At 36.4% G+C, this 15,236-nt stretch overlaps 1 protein-coding gene and 1 non-coding gene across 3 annotated transcripts in view; one reads left to right on the top strand and one right to left on the bottom strand.

Moving 5' to 3' along the window:
• NLK (nemo like kinase) overlaps positions 1–15,236 on the top strand; it is a 146,008-nt gene that overhangs the window by 45,553 nt on the left and 85,219 nt on the right. The window lies entirely within an intron of this gene.
• Positions 14,957–15,029, bottom strand: TRNAA-CGC (transfer RNA alanine (anticodon CGC)). The gene has a single exon. It is a non-coding gene; the product is annotated as a tRNA-Ala (tRNA).

The raw sequence follows: 15,236 nt of genomic DNA, 5'->3' as shown, positions 1-15,236 counted from the left end.
AGGTCAATATAGTTCTTATAGCTTCCATGGCTTCCATTTTATTAAATATAAAATAAGTGCTCCCACATAAATCTCATCCACATATTTAGCTATATTTGATAATCTACCAAATAAAATTATTCCCATAGATTCAAGACCTGTTTCCAGTTAGTCTCCTTTAAAAAGTAATGATCAAAATTTTCATAGCATTCTGTAAAATGAGTGTGTCTGTTTTGTGGGACCATTCCTTTTCCTGTTAGGAGACCCTTGTTGATTACCCTTTGAGGTATCCCAAAAGACACATTTGCAAGTTTTATGGCATTTAATCCAAGTAAAATAGATCATTACTGGGTAATGTTCCCTTCTTAGCCTTTTATTTTATTATTTTTTTTAATAATACACTTGTTATATATCTTCCAAAATAAAAAGCCTTTGTCATGCTGGCATCACATTTTTTTCTCTTGACAACTAGCCTGTCTTCTATGTCCTGAATGTCATTTTAATCATCTTTTGAAATGTTGCCAGGTAGGTGCCCCTTGTTGAACAAGAAAGACCTAGAAATCATTATAACTAACAACATACTTTTTTTTTTTTTTCAATTTTGTTGTTTTGTGTTTTTTTTTTGCGGGCCTCTCACTGCTGTGGCCTCACCCGTTGTGGGGCACAGGCTCCAGACGCGCAGGCTCAGCGGCCATGGCTCATGGGCCCAGCCGCTCCGCGGCATGTGGCATCTTCCCGGACCGGGGCACGAACCCGTGTCCCCTGTATCGGCAGGCGGACTCTCAACCACTGCGCCACCAGGGAAGCCCACATGTTTTACTTAAATGTGCTGTCAAAGAGCAAAACCTCTTCGGATTGGTGACATATAGCACCTGCACAGCGGCTTTTTCTTCCCATTTTTAAAGTAAAATGATCCTCTGTCAGGACCAGCTTTTCTTTGGTCCTATGCTTCTGGTCTTAATGCCTCAAGATTGGTATGTTGTTTGTAGCTTTAAAAAAAGGCGGGGAGGTAAGGAAAGGGAGAATGGAGGGTAAGGGAAAGGGAAGGCTTGTCAGCATTTTTGTCTTGGAAAAAGAATTTAGATAATTGAAATGTAGCATTTAATATGTTAGCAGTTTCAGAAAACTTATAGATACACGTTTCTTTACAACAAATAAAAACCAATCTAGAACATTTTCTCAGTATGTGGTAATTTTTCCATTTTGGTGATATTTATTTTTCTCTTTGGAGGAAACCATAGTTTGCAAAGGAATTTTCTTTTCTTTCTTTCTTTTTTATGGTTTTTTTGGGTTTTTTTTTTAGCTTTTTGGCCGCTTGTGGGATCTTAGTTCCCCATCCAGGGATTGAACTCCCGCCCCCTGCAGTGGATTCGCAGACCACCAAGGAAGTCCCTGCCAAGGAATTTCCTTTTTCCCATTAACTACATAAATATTTTGGAACAGTATTTTAGGATTTATCTTTCTGTTACTAAGTCTTTTCTATCCTCAAGCTCAGTGAACAATACATATTTTATAAAACTCCTTGTTTTCTAACCAAGTTTACATTAGTAAAGCCTCCCCTTTCAACAAACACCTACTGTGTAACAAGTGGTAGGGAGATAAAGGTGAAACAGACTGTCCTGTCCTTGTGCAGAAACAGCTAAGAAACTAAATGGTTTAATTTTTGTTATACTTTTCCTAATCTACATTTTTGAGAAATGCTGTCTCCCAACTAATGAATGATAACTGTCTAGGAAGGGGTTTGGGAGGAGGTGGGAACATACATTAATGAAACAAAGGACTTTGGTTTCTTTGAAATATTCTTGTGACCAGATGCTGGAAAAATATACAATGGGTTTTTTAAATATAGTTCTGGCTCTGAAATACATACATACTTAATGAAACCAAAATTGAGCACTCCTAAAGTAGGCTGATCTATATATAATAGCATTTCCAAAAGTAGAGCTTTTGTGGGCGGTCCCCATTAATTCTCCCTCCCTGTCCTCACTGCATATTCCCTTAACTTACTCTATAAGCATATCAAGAGGAGCGATTTATAATGAAAAGAATTCTGTGAAATGTAATTGTGGTCAAAGGGGTCCTTAGAAGGTATAGAGGGACAGCTTTGTAATTGCTGCTTCATAGACCTTCAGAGTTCAGAGAAAGCTGCCTGGTATAGAAAAAAGAACACTTTAATCCAATTCCAGTACTGCTATTTATTCTCTGTGACCCAAGGCAAATTTGTTAACTTCTCTGGGCATCAATTTTCCTTTTTGAAAAATGAAGGTAACAATCTTTCCCATGAAAATTGCACATCAAAGGCTCTCACTATTCATTTATTTCATTTGTTCAGCTAATTTATTGATGTTGCACTAGACTCCTTAATGGTTCCTGCTAGTGTTAATAATTGATGAACATTGTGTCAGGCCTTATTCAGCTGTCAGACTGCCAAAGTCAGGATATGGTTTGCATTAGAACACATTAGAATTTCAACTCAACATCTCCAAAAAGAGAATGACAAGAAAGATTACAAAAAATGACTATTGCTCAGGGACAAGGGTAGCAAAAAGGAGCTGTAATGTTTTTACTAGAAGATGATAGATTTGCAAGTTTTGCCAGTAGCAGTTATATCCTCACCAGACGATACTTCATAACCTCTGAACAAGTAAAATGATTTGTTTTTATTTATGTGAAGTGAAATTAAGTTCTCTGAAAAGGCTATAATTTTCCACAAGTCCCTAGGATTTGCTATATAGGGAATGGTTACATTCTTTCTTCAGATTTCTGAACAAATACACCACCAAAACAAATCCAAAAGTAGTTTCGAGCCCAAGTAGTTTGAAAGTTGATGTCAAATTGTTCCTGTCCTGAATCTAAAAGTGAGAACACATTTCAATAAGGCTGCTTTTCTCTTTTGCACCTTTGAAATGACTATCGTGGGTATATTTATAAATAGTGCACTATTAACCCAGCTATAGCCACTTGTCCTTTGCTGGCTGAGTCCAAGTCTTGCATACCAGAAAGGGAAGTAGTCTGGGGAGAGATATAGGGAGTTGACAAAGGAGCTACTGATTTGCATCCATGATAATATATAATGTAAAGGTCAGTCATGAAGAGATTAAATATCTGAAAAAAGATTATTTTAGACATTGACATCTCCTAGGGGTTTGCTGGAAGGGCAAATTACAATGTTTATGATCTGTGAGGGGAAGGGAAGGAGAGACAAAAGCTAATATTTTTATACAGGTAAAAATGAACATCTAGTAAAAGTTGGTGTAAGAGTTGAGTCTTTTGGATTACAAAAGTTCAACTCAAACTAGCAAAAAAGATTTGTTGGCTCATATAACCAGACTTCAAGATGGATAGAAGTAGAACTAGCCTTAGGTGTAAATGAAATGTAAGACTTGAATATTATCAGGATTCTTGTCTCCTTTCTCTTTCTCTGCAAATTGTGATTATTTTCTTGAATTGGTTTCTCCACATGGCAGAGGCAGCTCTCAGTACACATCCTTACAGCTCTTCCTTAATGAAAGAGGAAAAGGGTTAGCTCCACTTTTTCAGTTTCCTAAGAAGTCTTTTTGGATGGTGGAGAATGTGATCTGCTTAGCAGTCTAAGATGAGAAAGAACATTGGGAAGGCACAAGTAATAGCCATCAGCCACCTCAAGTGGAAATTGTTGCTATGTGTACTAGGAGAGGATTGTATTCATGGGAGAAAAGACTGAGTTCTATATGGTACTGTTAAATGTCACACCATACTACTGTTGCTGCCTCCTGGTCCTTGTCCTCCTGTTTTATCTCCCTCTCTCCCCAGCAATGCAGTACCCCTCAAACTAGGAGGGTAGTCAACTTAGACAGTCACCTGGACCCTAGGGAAGAGTTTGCTGACCATTCTATTAGACATGGCAGTGCATCTGATTCATTCCATTTCTAACACAGATTAGTAGCTTCTACATGTGATGGAATTATTTTACTTTTTTTTTTCTTCTTCCCCAGACTATAACTGACATAGTTGTGAAAGAAATTCAGAGTTCTTTGGAAAAGATGCATCTATGTATCTAAGGCTCAATTCTAGAGTCAAGGATCCTATTGCTATTGTGTAATTTCTTAATCTTCAAGGGCTTTATTATAAAGCAAGGTGTCAGTAAAATTCACTTCTTTATCAGGATGTAAAGTATCATATGATGCCCAATCTGCACTTAAATATAGTGGAAGTGATTATTCCCTTAGGTTTTCCCTCCCCTCTCCTTCCCCTGGATTGCATCAATCCTTAAAGTTACATTTCAAAATTACATCAATAGTACAGCCAGATGGCATTCTGACACTCACTGTAAGTTTTCTAGGATTTTCTAAAACAGCTGGCTCTGATAGAAATCATCTTCCCTCAAGTATGTTCCTGTCCTTTTCTCTTCGTTGTGTGTTTCAACTGTTGCTCTTTTCTTAAAATCATAACACCTGAATGGAGAATTTTCTTTTCCAAAATTTCCCATGTTTCTCCATCGAAGTCTCTCTCACAGATGAAATGTAATTGTACATTCATCATGATGCCTTACTTATTAAATAGTGATATTCAAGCAGTTGTCAGCACAAGCATTCTTTTATAGGTCAAGAATATACTTCTTTTGAAAAAGTTGAAAAAGAATGGTAGCTACTTAACTGGTTTCAGAAGAATCTAGTTTAAACAGCATTCTGTGACATGAACATGCTAGCCACTGTACTACAGGAACAAGGCTTAAGTAGCATCTTGGCCTTCCTACTGACTCACTGAAAATAGGAATTGTTGTTGAAGAGGATCACAAAATGCATATGTTCTTGATTCTACTATGTAAAATTATAATTTCACACATGACAAGAAAAGTACAATATAGTTTACTTTTACCCTAGTTTACTTAATTAAGCCTAAAAAAATGTGCTGACCAAACCTAACAGAACTGTTATTATTGTGACTCACTTGGTATAGACTTGAGTTTTTGAAAACGAAGTGTTCTTAAATTTTTAAAAATCCTCCTCTAGTATAGCCTCAGATCTCTGGACCTAAGGAAATATAATCAAAGGAGTACTGAAGGAGGAGAAAATGTCTGTCAACCATTGCACTTGGACTGAGAGGTTACCTTAACTTTAATGTTGGAATCCTGACACCTGGCAAACAAAAGACATGCTTTCAGTGGGTCACATATGTCAGTTAAAAGCTCCTGTAGATCTTGAAGACACTTCTCTAGTTACTCCCACCTCTATTTCCAAACTGCAGAGAGAAAAGGAAAAATAATATTGAAACATCTTCGTCTTCCTCAATAAAGAAATGAGGCCCTAATAACAATTTACTTTTACAAATCATTAATGTCAGGGAAACAGTTTAAGAAATCCCTTACTATTGGCAGTTAAAGAATCATTTCCTTCTGTTAGAAAATAAGAGGTGCATTCTTCTCCCAGCAGTTGCCTTGTAGGATATATGAATGCAACACTATGGGGTCTAAACAGTGATGTGATGGAGCCTTTCCCTTGTTTCATGCTTTGTTTTGTCTGGCTGTGTCTTAATATGTTGCAGCATCACATCCCATCACCACCATCTCCAGTCACACTTAATGATAGTTTTATTCTTCTTCCACCTGATGGAACTTTGCTTGAGCCAAATGCTTGTATTTCACTTTGGGTTTTTTTATTTTCTTTTTTTTTAATTTAATTTTTATTTTATATTGGGGTATAGTTGATTTACAATGTTTTGTTAGTTTCAGGTATACAGCAAAGTGATTCAGTTATACATGCTTCCATTCTTTTTCAGATTCTTTTCCCATATAGGTTATTACAGAATACTGAGTAGAGTTCCCTGTGCTATACAGTAGGTCCTTGTTGATTATCTATTTTATATATAATAGTGTGTCTATGCTAATCCCAAACTCCTAATTTATCCCTCCACCCCCCACCTTTCCCCTTTGGTAACCATAGTTTGTTTTCAAAATCTGTGAGTCTGTGTCTGTTTTGTAAGTAAGTTCATTTGTATCATCTTTTTTAGATTCCACATTGTATTTCACTTTGGTTTGGGATGTAATTTAACTTAAAAATGAGGCACCAAGGTAAAAGGGCCATATTACAAGTTATTTTTATCGTGTAACTTCTGAAGGCAACTGCACAAAAAAAATGTTCATAATGCAAAGATAGTTCAGATAGTTGATTGATTATGGAAAAATTTAAATTTAATGTATAATATTTATAATTGATCATTTCTCCCAAATGTAATTATTTCCTTTATTAAGAAGGTTTAATAAATGAGTTTCATTTCTTGTGTATTTGTAAATTTAACTTGTTTTCTTTGATTTGGCATTAAATGAATGAAATTCAAATCTTTATAGTCAAATTTACAAACATATTACATAGGTTATTTACTCTCTTCTTTGAATTAAGATATGCTGAGTTGCAGGGCAAATTTGTTAGGCATAATACTATTTGTTAGGTGGAAATCCAAGTTGTATTTCATTTTTATAAGTTAATTATCCTTACTTTGAATATCCGAATCTCATTGGATTGGGAAACTATTTTAAAGTAGGCACAATAAACTGTTAGCCTCAAATAACTGTTAGTGTATTTTTCTTTTCTGTTTGAATTACCTGTAGTTGTGGGACTATTAGACATCTTATTTCCTGATGCTGACGTGGTTATATTGATAGATGCTATACATTTTCACTATCTTCAAGTAAGATAACTGACTTTAAATTTTAGCAACTAGGAGACCATTGAGGATATATCACTTTTTAGTTGTGATTCCTGCCTTTGTTAGTCTCCTTGACAGGTTGATAGTGAATGTTCCCTGGGTTTAAATTCACCAGGATTTATTAAGGATCTTATTCTTTTCTTTCTTTCTTTTTTCTTCTTTAAGTGAATGTTTACAAGATATCCCAGACTAGTCGACAAAGGTTTATTTCTTAACACTTTGCATTTGCCAGTAATTTTTAAAAGCATTGACTGATTTTTAGTATATTAAATCTTCCTTAGAACTAGAAATGGCCAATCCTGCACCTTACCATTTTTCTTTTATAGATAAGGAACTGAGACCCAAGTTATACAAACCTAAAAAGTGTATACTAGAACCTTTTGTTAATCCTTTGTCTATTACAGGGCAGACTGTAAGTAAATCATTAAAATAACTAATTAAATTTGTGGGTCAAAGCCCTTTTGAAGTGAAATAGTTGCTCATATCAGATCTTTTGTGATAATACTGAGTAAAGTCCAAAGGTTCTTTTTTTCCTTCTTTCCATTAATCGTCGTAAGAATTAGACAGAAAATATGACTTCATATGCCCAATCTGGGGTAAAAGAGGACAGTAATGATTAATTAGTTTTCTTCTAATGTTAGAAATCTGACTGTTGTGATACTTATAGTCACTTCTTTATACCATAACTCCCACAGGTAGAGGATAAACATTTTTGTGAAAGGTACCAACGTAAAATGCAGTAAAGAAGTATATTTTCATACATCGGGAAGGACACGTATGTTATTGGACACATCATTTTAATTGAATGAATGTTTTATTATTTAACTGATCACCTGTTGTTGGACATACAGGGCTTTATCCCAGTTATTTGTCATCATTATGAAAAGCTTTCCAGTACTATTCTTGTATATAGTCTTATTTAATTTTTATGATTATCTCTGTAGTAAAAATTCCTAGAAAAAGAATTGCTGGGTCAAAAGGTCCACTCATTTTTAAAGAATTTAGGTGTACAGTGCCAAATTACTTTCAAGAAATGTTGTACTAATTAATGCCTTTCATCATTAGTATAGTATTTAACCAAGGCAAATGGAGAAAAAACAATAGCTCTTGGTTTCAATGTCATTTCTTTCTTTCTTTCTTTCTTTCTTTTTGACTTAAACAACAAATTATTTTTTTAAACATGTATATACTGCAATTTTATTTCAGTCACACAAAGTTGGCATGTAGGAAATTTAAATGAAACAGTACTGTAAAAATAGCAGAGAACCAAAAAATCTAAAGAAGGAAATACACCTAAAGCGTGAGAATTCAACATTCATTAGTGTTTCATCTTCAGATTTGATTGACACTTGATGCTTGCAAATTTTGAAACAAACTTTGAGATCATGGTGACTATCATGAAGAGATTTTAGCACCATCACTAAGATTTGTACATTCAGTTGGTTAGCAATTGACTTGTTAGCCATTTACATAGTGTATAGTACAGATTTGTCACAGGTCAGATCACAGTGGTGAAGGAAAGAAGTACCTTCCTGAAATTAGAGAGGATCCCCTAAACTGCACTCAGCTTAAGACATGCAGGGTACAAGAGCATGAAAACCATCATAATAATGTGGCTCCAAGGAAGATAGTTTTGTTAAGGAAAATAACTTAAACTTCTATTTCCCATTTTAATTACTGAAATCTCTAACAATGACAAAACTGTCACATAGGACAGTAAATGTATACAGTAATTCAGTCAAACTTCTTGGAAAGAACACATTTAGCAATCTGGGATAATGCAGAATGACAGGAAATATAATGTGATTTAACAGTGGCTCTTTTTGTCATTTTACACAGACATCATGTTAATATTAGACCAAGGCACAAAACGTTTAGTACATAAACCAGTTTCTTTTTTAAGATCTAGCATTGGACTTCCCTGGTGGCGCAGTGGTTAAGAATCTGCCTGCTAGTGCAGGGGACACGGGTTTAAGCCCTGGTTCAGGAAGATCCCACATGCCGTGGAGCAACTAAGCCCGTGTGCCACAACTACGGAGCCTGTGCTCTAGAGCCCACGAGCCACAACTGCTGAGCCCGCGTGCCACAACTACTGAAGCCTGCACGCCTAGAGCCCGTGCTCCGCAACAAGAGAAGCCACCGCAATGAGAAGCCCACGCACCACAGCGAAGAGTAGTCCCTGCTCGCTGCAACTAGAGAAAGCCTGCGCACAGCAACAAAGACCCAATGCAGCCAAAAATTAATTAATTAATTAATTAATTTTAAAAAGATCTAGCATTTTTATCACAGTCTTTTATCTTACTTTGGGCCACTTGTACCCAGTACTCTATCCTACTGTAGACTGTTTAACTTAATCAAAAAATCAAAAGTGATTTCTGACCAGATTTTGGGGGGACATAAACATTTATATCATCAGAGTGTTTGTACTTGTGAAGTGGAGCACCATTTCTTTTGTTTTCTGACTGTGTGTTCTTTTTCTTAAAGTTTCATTTATATATACAGTAAAATACGCTCATTTTAATGGTACACTTTGATGAACTTTGATAGTTATATGCATTTGTGTGACCACCATCACAATCAGGACATTAGAATGGATCTCTAACCCTAAAAAGTTTCTTCCCATTCGTTTGCAGTTGGTCCCCTCTCCCACCCGCAACCCCAGGCAACTATTGATCTACTTCCTGTCCCTATAGTTTTGTCTTTTCTAGAGTTTCAAACAAGTGGAATCATATAGTACATAGTCTTTTGTGTTTGACTTCTTTTACCTAGCATAATGTTTTGAGATTCATCATGTTGTTTATTAATATTTCAATTGTTTGTAATATCGAGTTGTATTACATATACTATGGATGTACTAAAATTTACCATTCATCACTTGATGGACATTTGGAGTGCACTGAATTTTTGGCTGTTATGAATTTCTGTGTACAGGTCTTTACATGGATATATATTTTCATTGTTCTTGGGCAAATACCTAGAGGTAGAATTGCTAGGTCACATGCTAAGTATATGCTTAAGTTTATAAGATACTGCCATAACGCTTTCCAGTGTGTCTGTATATTTTATATTCCCACCAGCAATGTATGAGAGTTCAAGCTGCTCCACATCCTCACCACCACTCTTTATTGTCAGTCTTGTTTTTTCTCCCTTATGAGCTTATATTTTATTGGAATAGAGAGACATGTCCATAATCACAGTGTAGTGTGGTTAGTGCTAAAAATGTCAGTCTTGTTACGCTTTAGTCATTCTAGAGTGAGCGTGTAGTAGAATCTCACTGTGGCTTTAGTTTGCATTTCTTTGACTACTGATGTTAAATTTTGGTTTTCTTGTGCATATTCTCCATCTGCGTATCTTCTCTCTTTTTTTTTGGCTGCGTTGGGTCTTCGTTGCCGTGAGCGGGCTTTCTCTAGTTGCGGCGAGCGGGAGCTACTCTTCGTTGCAGTGTGCGGACTTCTCATTGCGGTGGCTTCTCTTTGTTACGGAGCACAGGCTCTAGGTGCGTGGGCTCCAGAGCGCAGGCTCAGTAGTTGTGACTCACGGGCACAAGTCCCCTGCATATCTTCTTTTATAAAGTGTGCACGTCTTTTGCCCATTTTTAATTGGATTGTTAGTCTTTTTACTATGGAAAGAGATATAAATATTCTGGATACAGGCCTTTTGTCAGATGTTTTTAAAAAATTTTCTTCCATTTAGTAGCTTGCCTTTTCATTTTCTCAGCAGTTTCTTTAGAAGAGCAAAAGGGTTTTTTTGTGGTTTTTTGTTTGTTTTTCTTTTCCATTATGGTTTATTACAGGTTATTAATATAGTTCCCTGTGCTATACAATAGGATCTTGTTGTTTATCCATTCTATATATAATAGTTTGCATCTGCTAGCCCCAAACTGCCAATCCAGCCCTCCCCTCTCTCCCTTGGCAACCACAAGTCTGTTCTCTATGTCTGCGGGTCTGTTTCTATTTCGTAGATAAGTTCATTTGTGTCATATTTTAGATTCCACATATAAGTGATGTCATATGGTATTTGTCTTTCTCCTTCTGACTTACTTCGGAACAGTAACCTCTAGGCCCATCCATGTAGCGGCAAATGGCATTATTTCATTCTTTTTTGTGGCTAATATTCCAGTGTGTGTGTGTGTATCACATCTTCTTTATCCATTCATGTGTCAATGGACATTTAGGTTGCTTCCATGTCTTGGCTATTGTGAATAGTGTGGCAGTGAACGTAGGGGGTGCATGTATCTTTTTGAATTGTAGTTTTTTCTGGATATATGCCCAGGAGTAGAATTGCTGGATGATATGGCAACTCTATTTTTAATTCTCTGAAGAATCTCCATACTGTTCTCCATAGTGGCTGCACCAATTTATATTCCCATCAGCAGCATAGGAGGGTTTCCTTTTCTCCACATCCTCTCCAGCATTTGTTGTTTGTAGAAGGGCAAAATTTTTTATCTCGATAAAGTTCATTTCATCTTTTTTTTAAAAATTTATTTATTTATATTTGGCTGTGTTGGGTCTTCGTTGCTGCGCACAGGCTTTCTCTAGTTGCAGCAAGCGGGGACTACTCTTCGTTGCAGTGCGCAGGCTTCTCATTCCGGTGGCTTCTCTCATTGCGGAGCATGAGCTCTAGGCATGGGGGCTTCAGTAGTTGCAGCATGCGGTAGTTGTGGCGCACGGGCTTAGTTGCTCCGCGGCATGTGGGATCTTCCCAAACCAGGGCTCAAACCCGTGTCCCCTGCATTGGCAAGCAGATTCTTAACCACTGCACCACCGGGCAAGTCCATTTCATCTTTTTTTTTTTTTCCTCTTATAGTTTGTGCTTCTTTATGTCCTATTTTAGAAATCTTTGTCTAACTCAAAGTCACAAAAATTTTCTCCTATTATTTTTTCTGAAAGTTAATAGTTTTAACTCTTATATTTAGGTCTGTGATTAACTTGGAATGAATTTTGTATATAGTGTGAGTTATGGGTCATGTTCATTGTTCCCCATATGGTTATCCCATTGTTCCAGCACCACTGATTGAAAAACTCTTTCCTTCCATTGAAACTACCTTGGCCTCTCTTTGTTGAAAATCAGTTGACATGTAAGCTTGGGTCTGTTTTGGAGTCTACTCTGTTTTATGTCTGTGTGTCTATCATTATGCCAATACCACACCATCTTGATTTCTGTAGCTTTAAAATAAGTCCCGAAATCAGGTATTGTAAATCCTTAAAATCAGTTGTTGATTTCTTCAAAAAAGATTGCAGAATTTTGATTGGAATTGCATTGAATATAAAGATCAATTTTGGAAGTTTGCTGTTTGAGCAATATTAAGTCCTTGAAGCTGATGAACATGGGTCCATGGACGTAGTATATTTTTATTTAAGTTGTCTATAATTTCCCATTGCAATGTTTTATAGTTCTCAGTGTATAGATCTTGCACATCTTTCATTAAATTTATTCTTAAGTATATTATTTTTTCATTCTATTTTATTGTAAATGGGGTTGTTTTTTAAATTTTTATCTTCTAATTGTTTATTGGTAGTATATAGGAATACACTTGGATTTTGTTTTTGGTTGGTTTTTGTTTGTTTGTTTGTTTGTTTTGCGGTACGCGGGCCTCTCACCGCTGCGGCCTCTCCCGTTGCGGAGCACAGGCTCCGGACGCACAGCCTCAGTGGCCATGGCTCACGGGCCCAGCCGCTCCGCGGCATGTGGGATCCTCCCGGACCGGGGCACGAACCCTCATCCCCTGCATCGGCAGGCAGACTCCCAACCACTGCGCCACCAGGGAAGCCCGGATCCTGTTTATTAACTTCATATCCTGGAACTGTGCTACATTAACTTATTAGTTCTAGTAGCTTTGTTGTAGACTCCTTAGTGTTTGATATGTGCGTGAACGTGTCATCTATCAATGAGGACAATTTTACTTCTTAAATTCTCACCCATATACCTTTTATTTATTTTCCCCCTTATTGCATTGGCTAGGTACTCCAGAACACTGTTTAAATGGAAGTGGGGAGAGTGGACATCCTTGCCTTGTTCGTGATCTTAGAAAACATTGAGCCTTTCATCATTCTTTTTTTTTTAAAGATTTTTTGATGTGGACCATTTTTAAAGTCTTTATTGAATTTGTTACAATATTGCTTCTGTTTTATGTTTTGGTTTTTTGGCCACAAGGCATGTGGGATCTTAGCTCCTGGCCAGGGATTGAACCTGCACCCCCTGCACTGGAAGGCGAAGTCTTAACTGCTGGACCTTCAGGGAAGTCTCGAGCTTTTTATCATTGAGTATGATTTTAGCTGTTAGTTTTAATCTGGTTGAGAAAGTTATCTACCTTTAATTATGAAAGAATATTAAATTTTGTCAAGTGCTTTTTCGGTGTTTATTCAGACAGTTGAGTTCCTTTTCTCCTTTATTCTAATATGTTGAATTGCTTTGATTTGCAGAAGTTAAACTAACCTTGAGTTCCAAGATTAAACCCCACTTGATTGTAATGAATTTTCCTTTGTATATACCATTGGATTCAATTTGTTAACATTTCGTTAAGGATTTTTGCTACTTATGTTTTATGTTCTTGAGGTGGTCTATAATTCTCTTCTGATGTCTGTGTCTGCCTTTTATATTAGGATAATACTGATCTTATAAAATGAATTGAATATTGTTCCTGCCTTCTTTATTTTCTGAAAGAGTTTGTGTAAAATTGGTTTTGTTTCCTTAAACGTTTGATAGAATGTACCAGGGAAGCCATCTGTGTCTTGAATTTTTCTTAAAGGAAGTTTTAAAAGTACAAATGCAACTTCTTTAGTTGATATAGGGTTATTAAGGTTATCTGTTTCTTCTTGGGTCAATTTTGGTCATTTGTATCTTACAAGAAATTTGTTCATTTCATCTAGGTTGTTAAATTTATTAGCATAAAAAATTTAATAATGGTCCCTTATACTTTTTTCTAATTTTTTTTTGCGGTACGCGGGCCTCTCACTGTTGTGGCCTCTCCCGTTGCGGAGCACAGGCTCTGGACGCGCAGGCTCAGCGGCCATGGCTCACGGGCCTAGCCGCTCCGCGGCATGTGGGATCTTCCCGGACCGGGGCACGAACCCTCATCCCCTGCATCGGCAGGCGGACTCTCAATCACTGCGCCACCAGGGAAGCCCCCCTTATACTTTTAAGAGCTGCAGGCTCTGTAGTGATATACCCATATTAATTTCTGATACTGATAAGTTGTTGCCTCTCATACTTTTTCTTTTTTCTTCTTGATCAGTATTGCCAGAGGCTTAGCAATTTTATCAGTCTTTTTAAAGAACTAGCTTTTGGTTTCATTAATTTTTGTCTATTATTTTTCTTTAATTGATTTCTGCCCTTTATTGTTTCCTTCCTGGTTATTTTGGGTTTCATTTGCTATTCCTTTTCTGGCTTCTTAAAATGAAAATTTAGGTTATTGATGTCGGATATCTTTTCCTAACACAATCATCCAAAGTGGTAAGTTTCCTTGTAAACACTGTTTTAATTGCATCCCAAATTTTGCTCTGTGGTATTTTCATTTTCTTTCCATTCAAAATATTTTCAAATTTCTTTTGTGATTTCTTGTTTGACTCACTGATTATTTAGAAGTGTGTTGTTAATTTCCAAATATTTCTGTTTTTCTCTTGATCTTATTGTTAAAGATTTCTAATTTAATTCCATTATGGCCAAAGAACATTCTTTATGTAATCTTAATCTTTTTTAATTTATTGAAATGTTTTACAGCTCAGGATATGGTCTATCATGGTAAACATATAGCATATGCTTATGAAAAGAATTTCTATTCTGCTGTTGTTGAGTATGATGTTCTGTAAATACAAAGTAAGGAAAGGTCACCTATGTCTTTTCTGATATTGCCTAGCTGTTTTGCCAATTACTATGAGAGGTGTTAAAATCACAATTATAGTTGTGGAATGATCTGCTTCTCTTTTTAGTTCTGTGAATTTTAGTTTCATTTATTTTCTGTGAATTTTAGTTTCAGTTATTTTGAAGCTCTGTTATTGGCCACATGCACACTTACGATTGCTTTGTCTTCCTGAAAAATTGTCCTTTATGTATATAGCATGCCTCTCTTTGTATTTTGAATAAATTTTGTGTTGAAATCTGTTTTTATCTGATATTAATATTCCAGCCTTCTTATGATTACTGTTTACAAGGTGTATTATTTTCCATCCATTTACTTTTACCCTATCTGTCTTTATGGTTTAACTATGTCTCTTTGAATATTTATTTATTTATTTGGCTGAGCCGGGTCTTTGTTGTGACGTGCGGGATCTTAGTTGCAGCATGCGGGATCTAGTTCCCTGACCAGGGATCGAACCCGGGCCCTCTGCATTGCGAGTGTGGAGCCTTAACCACTGGACCACCAGGGAAGTCCCTGTGTCTCTTATAGACAGCACAGAGTGGGTAATTGTTTTATTATCCATTCTGACAGTCTCTGCCTTTTAATTGTAATTTTTAGTCCATTAATGTTTAACATAATTAGTGATATGGTCAGGTTTGGGTTACCATATTATTTTTTGTTTTCTGTTGTATCCTGTTTTTTGTTTTTATGTTCCTTTTTGCCTATCCCCCTCACT

This window comes from Delphinapterus leucas, chromosome 19, assembly GCF_059928025.1.
Source record: "Delphinapterus leucas isolate spDelLeu-1000000601 "Yukka" chromosome 19, BTC_Dleu_Yukka2, whole genome shotgun sequence".
In the NCBI taxonomy this organism is placed as follows: domain Eukaryota; kingdom Metazoa; phylum Chordata; class Mammalia; order Artiodactyla; family Monodontidae; genus Delphinapterus; species Delphinapterus leucas.
Note: the sequence above shows the minus strand (reverse complement) of the source record. Positions and strands in the feature narration are given on the sequence as shown.